Source organism: Chrysochloris asiatica, unplaced genomic scaffold, assembly GCF_000296735.1.
Source record: "Chrysochloris asiatica unplaced genomic scaffold, ChrAsi1.0 scaffold00014, whole genome shotgun sequence".
Classification (NCBI taxonomy): Eukaryota; Metazoa; Chordata; class Mammalia; order Afrosoricida; family Chrysochloridae; genus Chrysochloris; species Chrysochloris asiatica.
The window spans coordinates 21,466,242-21,478,123 of record NW_006408532.1 but is presented as its reverse complement, the minus strand read 5'-3'; the positions used below and the strand labels follow the sequence as shown (position 1 = coordinate 21,478,123).

General features: G+C 36.9%; 1 protein-coding gene across 1 annotated transcript in view; it reads left to right on the top strand.

The window, feature by feature from the left end:
- Positions 1-11,882, top strand: part of LOC102826190 (chromosome unknown open reading frame, human C9orf41) — a 58,662-nt gene that overhangs the window by 14,194 nt on the left and 32,586 nt on the right. The gene's annotated exons all lie outside the window — the stretch shown is intronic.

Sequence of the window (11,882 nt, the reverse complement as noted above, 5' to 3'; positions counted from 1 at the left end):
GATTTTTTTATCCTTTTTTGTATTTGTTCTTCTATCTTAGTAGTGTTGAGAGATTTATCTTCTAGCTCACTAGTTCTAGCTTCTATTTCTTCAATTCTATTCCTTTGCCCTTTCAATGTATTGTCCATTTCTGATATTCTATTATTAATCGTTTGGACTTCTTTCTGTAGGTTTTGAATTGTTTCCAATGCACTATCTATGTTATTTGATTGTTCCTGTAGTACTTTCCTGACTTCTTCCCTTATTTTTCTCAACTGCTTTGTATAGTGTTTTGATGCCTTTTATAATCATTTTTAGGAATTCCTTCTCAGGCATTTCCAAAGCCTGCCCATCTTGTAGTATGGAGTGTAGGTCTACTTCCAGCTCATTTGCCTAAGTCACTTTATCTCGTTTCTGGACTTGTGCAGATATGGTCATCTGCTTCTGTTTTTTGGGCATCTTCAGGGGTTACCTGTGGACTTAATACTTAGATGGGTATGTATTTTGGTATTTTTTATGCTTTCTGAATGCCTCCAGGTAGATGTGATCAGGAAATGAATACTCCATTATCTTTTAATTCTGTTTTTCTGCACACTTTCTGAAACCCCCTTATATATGCTTTCTGTCACATCATATTAAATAAATATACCAACTATAATTACAATATAAAAATACTGAATCATTTATATAAAACTGTAAGTTGAAAAGTACTGCTATTAGTGTTCCAGTTCATATGTGCAGTTTTATTCCACGCAGAACATGTTTAAATATGTCCCTGAAATCAGTGGATTGTTGCAGGCAAGGTCTCTCAGTAATATTCTTGTTTTTGTCTTTTCTTTCATCATTATTGTCTGTCATCAAGTCGGTTCAGATGGTTCTGACTCATAGTGATCCCTGTATAGGGTTTCCGCGGAGCAGCTGGTGGATATGTGAACTGCCAACCTTGCGGTTAGGAGTCCAGTGCTTATCCTACAGCACCACACTAGTGCCTTTATGAAAAAGGATACTTTTTGAGACGTGGAAAAACTGATATAGAGGTCAGAGCTAATATCAAAACTATAGTGGACATTTCCTCAAATAATTGAAGCTTTGCAGCACGTTTTTGGAAATACACTACTCCACATAAAACAAGAATTTTTAAATGAATCAAACATTTTAAGGAAGATTGTAAAGACCTCAAAGATGATCCAAGAGACAGAAGGCTGACAGCGAATGTCCAGAAGCTGGTGGAAGGCATAGAATTACCTTTGATGTGCTAACTATTAAAGTTAGTATCACATATGGTTCAACATTTTCAGTTTTTAATGAATGTCTAGGCCTCAACAAGCTTCCGGCTTGGTGAGTACCAAAAGCATTGCATGAAGATTGGCTAGCTCCAGAGCTGATCTTTTTCTGTCAGTCTTTTAAGTAAGATTGTTGTTGTTAAGTGCCATCTAGTTAGTTCCGACTCATAGCAACCCTGTATAGAGTTTCCAATGAGCGACTGGTGAGGGCCCACCTTGTGGTTCAAAACGAGATTGCAGTCCAGCACAGTAACCCATAGCACCACATCAGGACTCCTTTAAGTAAGATGCTCTTGTTATTATGCCGTGGAGTCTGTTCTGACTCAGCAACCCTATACAGGGTTTCCAAGGCTGTAAATCTTTACAGGAGAAAGCCTCATCTTTCTCCCGCGGAACAGCTGGTAGTTTCGAACTGCTGGCCCTAAGGTTAGCAGCCCAATTCGTAACCACTACACTACAAGAGTTCCTTAGAAGCTAATAAAAATGATTTTAAGGAACACATTGTACTGGGGACGAATCTTGGATTTACCAACACGATTTAGAGAACCAGATTGAATTAGAACAGTGACTTCTGAGGGACCACTTAAATTCAAGGCAGAGAAATCATCTCAGAAGGTTATGGTGATTGTTTTTCAGTTCCAGAGGGGTAATCTTGATAGATTTTCTCCAAGGCCACAGGACAGTCATAGGGATATATGATGAAGTTGTAAGAAAATTAAGAATTGCATTGGTGAAAAAATGATTAGGAAGGTTGCACCAAGGAATGTTTTCCCGTCACCTCAGTGCTCCTTCTCATTCTTCCAGGATAGCAAGGGCTGTCCTAGGAGAATCTCATTCAGAAACCTTATTCTATCCAAACCCTAACATTGACGTGATGATGTCCCTTCAAATTTCTTTTTGTTCCCCAAACTTGAACAACATTAAGTCTCTTGAGGATGCCAGAAGTTCCTGTTTAATGTGGTGTAAGTGGAAGAGTGCAGAATTCTTTAGGGGGAAGGGTTAGAGAGATGGAAATATCACCTTCAGACGAGTGTGGACCTAAATACTAAGAAATTAGCTCAACGTTTTGATATTTTTGTTTAATTATTTCTATGATTTTGTAGCACTATTTCTGTTTTTACTTATTTTGAGAACAATTGTATTATTAAATCAAAATACATGTGGTTTTTATTGGTATTTAAGGTACAGATCCTGCTAAAACTACTGTTTTTTATTGCTTGCATTCATAATTGAGATGAAATTTAGTTAAAAGTGAGTGAAAATTAAAATGTATTTCCATGCACCCTTCCCATTCATTGGCACAGTAAATTCTGTGGTTAGATCCTCTGTATCCCAGGTTAGGAACATCTGTTTTAGAAGTAACATAATCTAAAGTGAAAAGGTGGATTGGCTTCAGTCTGTTATTCTGAGATTCCTGCTATATTTTAAAGGATTGTTTTAGGGAAGCTACTTTTCCTTATCTCCTTCCCTTCCTCATCAATTGCTATCATTAATTAAGTTTGAGTGTAACTTTCAACAATATGTGTGTCTTTTTTTTAACTTAATAATTTAAAATAATTTCAAAATTGGAGTCCTGGTGTGGCGCTGTAGGATAAGCACTCTACTGCAAGGTTGGTTTGAACCACAAGGTTAACTGTTCAAACTCACCAGCCCCTCCTTGGAAAACCTGTGTTGGATTGCTATGAGTCAGAACCGACTGGACAGCACCTAACAAAAACAACAATTTCAAAATTACAGGAAAGTTGTGAGAATTGTACAGAGATTTCATATACCCATTGCCTAAATTTACTGATTTGTAATATTTTGCAGCATTTGCCTTATTATTTCCCCTTCTTCCATGTGTTTAATAAAACCACACATATTTTTTAAACTATTGAGAGATTATTTTTCATACATCATGCCTTTTTACTCTTTAGTAATTCATTTTTTTTCCCCTAAGAACAATGAAATTATTCTTTTATAAATAGTGCAGTTATCAAACTTAGGAAATTTGACCTTGATGTAGTACTGCTAGATACAGTGTGTAGTAAACTCACTGCCATTGAGTTGGTTCTGACTCACAGCAACCTGTAGAGGGTTTCAGAGGCTGTAAATCTTTATGGGGGCAGAAAGCCTCATCTTTCTCCCACAGAACATCTGGTGAGTTTGAACTGCCGACTTTGGAGTTAGCAGTCCTCTCCTACAGTGCTTATACTACAGCTCCCCCAGGGGTCTTTAGTCTCCAGAAAAGTTTAAGCAATTATCCCAGTAGTGTTAATTGGTTTTACCTCTAGTCTAGAATCCATAATAATTGGTTTTACCTCTAGTGTAGAATCCAGTTTAGAGTATTCTGTTGCATTTAATTGTCTTTTAAGTTTGGAATGTGTAGTAGTTCTGTTGCCTTTCTTTGTTTTTCATTGATATATTTTACAAATTCAGTAAAGTTATTTTGTAGACTATTCCTCAGTTTGAGATTATTTAATGTTTCTTAATGATTTGATCCAGTATATCCCATAATTGGCATTGTCTTCTTCTCAAGGTGTCACATCCAGAGACATGCAAAGTCCATCAGCCTGTCATTGACTTGCCTTTCATTCATGGTGCTAACTTTGATCATCCATTCAAGATGGTACTTGTTTTCTCCATGTGCTCTTTCTCTTCTTGCACCTCATAAGCAATTTATGGAGCCCCAATTAGTTTGACACCACACAAGTAATATCCTTTTCCTCATCAAACTTGAATTACCGACATGCATTGATTCTTGCATAAACGAGTCTTTTATTATGATGTTTGTGAACTGAAGCTGACTTCTAAGCCTTTTCTTCTGTGGTACCATTGAATGGGTTTGAAGCACAGTAGTGTTCAAACTGTTAGCTCCACCCAGGTGCCTTTATAATTAATCCATTAGGGCTATTTTTGGGTTTTTGTTGTTCATTCAAATTGCCTCAGAATTGGTCAGAGGAGTCCTGTTTTACCATCAGTCTTTTAACAGTTTAAGGTAGGGTGGTTTCTGTTTTGTTTTGTCTCCTGTAATAAAACTTATATATTATTTGCGTCTGGTCTTGAGTCATAGTTAGAAAGTATGTCTTTAAAATCACCTTATAAAGGGTATTCCTTCTTTTCTCCTAGTGCTTATGTACTTCCTTTTTTTTTTACATCTGGATTTCTGTCAGCAGACATAGTATAGTTGATACTTTAATAAATTTTGATGCTGTTCAGTAGTACTAATATGCCTTAATTTACTTAATCCATTTCTAACTGATGGACAGTCATAACTAACCATATTAAATTTTGTTCAAGAAAGCAGTATGCATTTGAGTAACTCTTATCTGGCCAGGAACATGTACCTCATTGCTAAATAAAGTAAATATTGCCAAAATGTCCTTTTAAAAAGATTTTAGTAGTTTTATCTTATTTTGTCCAGTGTGTAAAATTTTATTCTTTGGAGACATTAAGTTTGGTATTTCTCTTGATATTTTTCTCGAAGTTTGTTTTGTTTTTGAGACTATGGGTAGCAAAGTATATATCAACTCAATAGTTTCTTCATGCACATTTAGTGATGATGATTACTTCCTGGGAGTTGGGCAAACATTCTCTTCCCCTTTAACAGTTGTTCCTGTGTAATTAACATAAACTCACTGTCCTCCAGGCCTCTTATCTAATCTTTTGATGGTGGTTATTATTAAGTGCTGTTGAGCAGGTTCTGATACATAACAACCCTTTATAGGATTTCCAAGGAACAGCTGGTGGTTTTGAGCCACTGACCTTGTGGCTACAAGTCCAGTGCATATCTTACTGCATCACGACAGGACTCCAACTCTTTTGAGTTGTTGTCAATTTGCTCCATATAATAGTTCTTAAAAGAGTATAATGTTCAAGGCTGACCTTTTTTTAACTGTTGTTGTTGTTATGTGCTGTGGAGTCGTGACTCATAGTGACCCTGTACAGGGTTTCCGAGGCTGTAAATCTGTACGGGAGCAGAAAGCCTCATCTTTCTCCCGCAGAACAGCTGGTAGTTTCAAACTGCTGACCTTGAGGTTAGCAGCCCCATTCGTAACCACTATGTTAACTAGGTAAGCTAAATTATTGTTCAATTTTAAGTTTGCTTCAGGGGATATTTTTGGTTTAAATGTTTAAAGATTGTCTCAAGGCAATAGTTAAATAGTTTCATCCATACTCCATGGCTTCAGAAAGTCGAGAGTCCATGATACTTTGAAATTCTTTTCTGGATTTCCCCCCTTTTGACGAGGATTCATCTGTGGAATCATTGAACAAAATGTTCAGTAATGGTAGCCAGGCACCATCCAGTTCTTCTGGTGTCATGGCAAATGAGGCAGTTGTTCATGGAGGCAGTTAAATCATGCTTTCTATTTCCTCCCTATATTCCTGACTTGGCTGCTGCTTCTGTTGCTCTAGGTAAAAATAGAGACCAATTGTGTTTTTGGATGGTCCCTTACAAGCTTTAAGACCTTAGGAACTACACAGTGAACTAGACGAGAGAAAGGAAGCACTAGACATGTTGTTATGCCAATTAACTGGCATGTCACATGATTCCATGACCCTAACCCTCCAAACCAAGGAACCAAATCCTATGAGGTGTTTGGTTGTACATAAACAACCACACCAGCTACTTTTTTTTTTTGGGGGGGGGGGGTCATTGTAAATATATCACACACATTTTGCCAAGTTAACTTTTTACACACAAACTTTGGTCTTCAAACATTTGCTTTGTCTTTTTGTGTAAGTAAGGATATACAATATTTGTCCATATTTGATTGGTTTATTTTACTTAGCATAATATCTTCAAGCTTTTTTCATATGTAGCATAACATACCAAGACTTCATTTCTGTATTTTGTTAATCCACATTTTGTGTTTTGTTAATCCATTCATATGTTGATAGGCATTTACTTTTAAATTTTTTCAATCTTCTGGCTATTAAGAAGAGTGCTGCATTGGTGTACACTTTCTGAGTCTGCCTTCAAATCTCTTGGGCATATACCCAATAGTGGAATTGCTGGGCTGTTTGATAATTTTTTTTTTTTTTTTTTTTTGAGGTTACCACCATGCTGTTTGCTACAATTACTGTACTGTTAGTATTCCCACCACCAATAGATGTTGTTGTTGTTAAAGTGCCGTTGAGTCAGTTCCGACCCATAGAGACCCTAAACGGGGTTTCCAAGGCTGTAAATCTTTATGGGAGTAAAACGCCTTATCTTTCTCCTGCGGAGCAGCTGGTAGTTTCGAACTGCTGACCTTGTGGTTCACAGCTCGATTCGTAACCACTACGCTACCAGAGCTCCTTTTTAGGAGTTTGAATTTATTCATATCCTCACCAACATTTGTTATTTTAAGTTTTGTTTTTTTTAATCTTAGTCTTTTCATTTTAATCTTAATCCTACATTTTCCCAAGACAATTCTCTCTTGGAAGAAGTGCAGCCAGAATGCTCCTTAGAAGTCAGAATTTCAAGATCTCTTCTGTTACACTTGGGGCATACTATCAGGAAAGCCCAGTCCTTGGAGAAGGACATCATGCTTGGTTAAAATGGAGGGTCAGCAAAAAAGAGGAAGGGAATTCCCCCCCGCCCGCCCCTACCTGCTCCAGCAGTTGACACAGTAGCAGAAACAATGGGCTCAAACATAACAACAATTGTGAGGATGGGGCCAAACTGAGTGCTGTTTCCTTTTGTTGTGCACAGGGTCGTGACAATATCTAACAGCAACAATTCTACTGGTGAGATGGTTTCTCATTGTGGTTTTGATTTGCTTCTCTCTGATTATTAATGATGTTATTGTTGTTAAGTGCTGTGGAGTTGATTCTGACCCATACATAGTGACCCTGTATAGGGTTTCCAAGGAGCAGCTGGTGAGCTTGAACCCACTGACTTTGCAGTTCAGACGACTTTGTAGTCTGACGCATTAGCCCCAAGCGCCACACCAGGACTCACGATTATTAATGATACTGAGCATTATTTTATGTATTTCTGAGCATTATTTTATGTATTTCATGACCATTTGAATGTCCTCTTTGGTGAAATATCTGTGCAAGCAAGTCCTTTACCCATTTTAGGATTAAGTTGTTGAAGTTTTATAAATTTCTTAGTTCTTAGATTCTATTGGATGTATCATTTCCAAAGATACTTTCCCAGATGATAGTTTTTTTCACTTTTTTAATAGTCTTGATGAATAAAAGTTAAAAAAATTTTTTATGAGGTCCCATTTATTTTCTCTTTTGCTTTATGTGCTCTTGTTAAATATTAGATAATTCATCATTGATAACTAGGTCTGACAACAGTACTCTTGCTTCTTGTTCTAATAATTTTATGGATTTAGTGTACAGATTTATGTTCTTAATGCATTTTGAATTGTGTTTGTATATGGTATATACGGGATGGGTTGTTTGTGTGCCAGTAAGTTGGTTCCATCTCACAGCAACTCTGTATAGGGTTTCTGAAGCTGTAAATCTTTACGGAATAGTAAGTCTCATCTTTTTCCCAAGGAGAAGTTGGTGGATTCAGATTGCTTTTAGCAGCCTAACACATAACCCACTATACCATCAGATAGATCCTGTTTTATTTTTTATATGTGGAAATTCAGCTTTCCCAACATCATTTACTGAAGAGACTAATTTTTCTCCATCTGTTGGATTTAGCACTCTTGTCAAAAATCAGTTGAGTATAGATGGTGTGGGTTTATTTCTGTATTCTCAATTCTATCTTACTGGCTTCTGTATCTGTTATTATACCAGTATCAGGTTATTTTGTTTGCTATAACTGTATGGTATATTTTTAAATCAGGTTAAGTCTTCCAGTCCATGATATGGGCCATATTTCCATTTATTTAAATCATCTTTAATTTTTTTCAGTAGTGTGTTATAATGTTCACTATCTTTCATGCCCCTAGCAATATTTGTGCCTTTTGTTACAAAATGTCTACCTTTACATTTGCAGTACTCACAGTCAGTCCTGAGAGCAATTATTCAATATTGAACCACAAGAGTCTTATCCCCATTTCTTTTCACCACCTGCATACAGGAAGATTGGAAACGGCTCATTGGAGATTCTACCTTCCCCTGTACCCTCTGAAACTAGTCTTCCTCTTGAAAGCTTGTAAGCCAGTCACTTTGTGCCTTTGTAGCTCCCCTTCCCCATTTTGGGTAGCCAGTGTCTAAGTAGCCCTTCCCTGTCAACTCTGTGTACCGAGGGGGTGGGAATGATCCTTGCTGTAAAGATTTATTTCCTCTTTTGAGCTACTACATACATAAGTATAGGTGAAGTTCATCCAATTGTAGTGGATTACTCTTTTTCCTCTTCTTCTTCTAGTCAAGTTCTGATCATCTAGCCAATGAAGCCAGGTCAAATGGGTGCTGTCTGCAAGTATGGGTGTTCTTGTGCATCTCGCCTCACTTCATATAAGCTCAATGTTTCACTCTCAGCGCTAGTCCTCTGAGGCCATGACCCTGTCCCTGGGTCCAGGAGTCCCCAGATGTTGCCATACTGCTGGCCAATGAGGTGTCAATCCAGGTGGACAGAAGTCTGTTGAATGTGGTCGGATTTAGCTAACAACTTCATTGCTGTTTTCCCCCCACTTAAACTTATCGGTGACCAACATGCTCAGCAGCAAGACCACATGCCTGCTCATGTAATCCTGTTGAATCTCAATCTTGGAAGGGGGTTGTCCAGAGGGGACCTGACTGCTTGCCTTGGATGGCTCCCTGTCGAACAACTTGCTTATTCTTGTAGTAATCAATTGGACTGCTGTTATTGTTTTTGATTTTTCCTGCTAGTCTTTATTTCATGAACTTTAATTTTTTAGAATTCTATAAGCTGAGTCAATTGTGATGTCTTATGATGTGGGCTATTATTTCTGCTATTAATCATCAGTCTTCTACAATTAGGGCAAAAATAAGATTTTTTTTTCCCTGGCAAATTGATGTGAATGGTATGCTAATACAGGTTTCATCTTCAATATCATCTCTTTCCTATTTAAAACTACCCATTTGTAAATTGCTGATTACTTTGGGCCATTGTCCCTCATAAACTTTTTGTATAAGCATCAGTGATTACACCATTCTTCCACCTAAGCTTTACTATAAATTTTAATGTTTGTTCTTGCTTTAATCTTAGTAGAATTCATGTTGCTCTGATAGGGTCTCATCTCACATTAATGTCTTACCTTCTTTGAGTCTCAAATAAATCCTGTTCAGACAGGTTATAACAATTTAGTACAAGTTTATGTTGGTGTAAAGATTTGGAAATTATTACATTGTTTTTCCATAAAATACATTTTCCATGCACTTTTTGAAGACCCCCTTATATATTTACGGTTGTTAAATCTTGTTTATTAATTAACCCTTTTATCACTTTATAATGCTCATCTTCTCAAAGATTTTGTTTCAGAGTCTATTTATCTGATATTAAGATTGCCACCCTGCTCCCTTTTGGTTATTAATTACATGGAATATTTTTTTGTGTATCCTTTGACATTCAACTTGGTTGTCCTTGGGTTGTCTTTTTTAAACAATGTATATTTGGATCACGTTTTATTTCGTTTATTCCACCGTTTCATTGCCTTTTGATTAGAATATTTAGTCCATTTATATTGAGTGTAATTACTGATAATGGAGTGACTTAACTTCTGTCACTTTATTTACTGTTTATCTTAAGTCTTCTTTGTCTTTGTCCTTTACTACTGCTGCTGTTGTTTTTTGTTATCTTACTATAACAAACCTATTAGGTTCCATTTCCTTTTTATACATTTTCTTATTGGTTACCGTGAATATTAGATTTGTTAACTTGGCACCACTTAACTTCAGTAACCTGTAAGAAATCCTGTATCTGAACTATTTGTCTCCCATCTTTTAAAATCCTGGTGTGGCACTGTAGGATAAGCACTGGACTGTTACTCACAAGGTCGGAAGTTCAAACCCACCAGCTGCTCCTTGGAAACCCTATATATGGTCGCTGTGCTGTGGAACCAACTCAAGTGCATTTAAGGACAACAGAATAACTAATTATGTCTTTGTATTTCTTTTGCCTTGTAATATTATTCTTATTTGTATATGTTTGTGATTAAAAAAGAACAAGAAGGACAAAACATTTAGAATTACAAAGTATAAATATATTATTAGCCTTTATACTTGTCCATGCATTTCCCTTTTTTAGGGATTTTTGTAAAATATATATAGCTTTGAATTATTTTTTAGTGTCTTTCTACTTTGATTTACAGAAATCTTATAAGTGGTTTTTGCAGGGCCAGTCTGGTGGTTATGAACTGTCCACTTCTGTTGTCTGGGGATGTTATAATTTCATCCTCATTCTTAGTTTTTTTAAAGCTATAAAGAGATTTTATTACAGTATTCTTGATGATGCAAAGTGCTGTGGTGTGTGAATTATAGTTGAGTATCATCAATTTTGAGGTGAGCTCTGGTAGTGTAATAGTTACGAATTGGGCTGTGAACCGCAAGTTCGGAATCCCTATGCAGGGTCGCTATGAGTTGAAACCAATTCGACAGCACTTAACAATAACAATATTGATATGGAGTCTGATATGGTGATGTAGGATAAGACACTGGACCACAAGGTCAGTTTAAACCACAAAGTTGGCAGTTCAAACTCATGAGCCATTTTTCAGAAACCTTATACAGGGTTGCTGTGAGTCAGAATGAACTCGACAGCACTTAACCACAACAACAAAGTATTGATTTGATACGTGGAAGAAAGATGCTTATTTTTTCTGTAAGACTTAACAGCCTCAGAAATCCTGTACAGCGTCACTATGAGTTGGAATCATCTTGACAGCACACAACCACCACCACTGCCAGTGTTGATATAGTTCCTCAGTTATTATTTATGTGAAAACATCTTTATTTTCTTCATTTTTAGGAGGATAATATCATTTCACAGGATATATATATATATGTATATATTTATTTATTCTACTTCCAGAATTTTCAATTTACAAATTGTAATTTCAAATTAAACCTAAAGGTTTGAATTTGATACCTTTGGAAAATTTTGAGGAATTATTCAAATATTTCTATATTATTTTTTTTTTCTCTCTCTCCTCTTTCTTCTTGAAACTCCAGTTACATATGGGGGTTGCTTCAGAAAATTTGTGGGAAAATTCCATTATCTCTTTTTTTAATGTTTATTGTGAATTATGTGGTAGTTTACATGGGAGAACATTAGCTTTACATTCATCCTATCATATACATCGATTCATTGCCATGGTTACAATCCCCTCTATGCATCATCACCCAACCAAAGGATATACCCTGCAAGCCTGCCCCCAGTTGTCAGCACACAGCCCCTTCCCTCTCTGGGTTTAGAGTCCCCGGTCGCTCCTCTCCACATCATCATCTCTGCCTCCATCTCTGGCATCACTGTTTCTCTGGGTAGGGTCCCGCACTCTGCTCTTCTCCCTTGATGGTTCCAGGGACCTCCAATCCTGTACTGCAAAGTCAGTCACTTCCTTCCTTTAGCTAAAAAAAAAAAAAATCCACCGTTACATTTCCAACCCTCACAGTCAGTCCTGATAACAATTACTTACCATTGTACCACAAGGGACCTATCCCCATCTCCTTTAATTAGCCCCGCCCAGACAGATTGGATACTACTCAGTGGAGATTCTGCCTTCCTCC